The following is a 293-nucleotide window of genomic DNA, read 5'->3' on the forward strand; positions in this document are numbered from 1 at the left end:
GCCTTCACTGGTTGGATCATGTTCAGATCTTGCCTTGACCGGTTGGATCATGTCCAGATCTTGCCTTGACTAGTTGGATCGTGTAAGGTAAAACGGAAAGTGAATACTTTACGATATTTTGAATTTTTTCATATTGCAACTTTGGAGCTTTATAACTCGAAAAATACTCAATGAAGAAACATTTCATTACAATATTTTGGAAAGCTCTCGAGTCAGCTACAAGAATATGTAATAAAAAATAGAGGATGCCGTTTAAAAAAATTGAGGTGACTTTCATGTGACTTTCAAATAAT

The sequence above is a fragment of the Odontomachus brunneus genome, unplaced genomic scaffold (genome assembly GCF_010583005.1).
Source record: "Odontomachus brunneus isolate Ranch 3 - 2012 unplaced genomic scaffold, Obru_v1 Obru_scaffold_278, whole genome shotgun sequence".
In the NCBI taxonomy this organism is placed as follows: Eukaryota; Metazoa; Arthropoda; class Insecta; order Hymenoptera; family Formicidae; genus Odontomachus; species Odontomachus brunneus.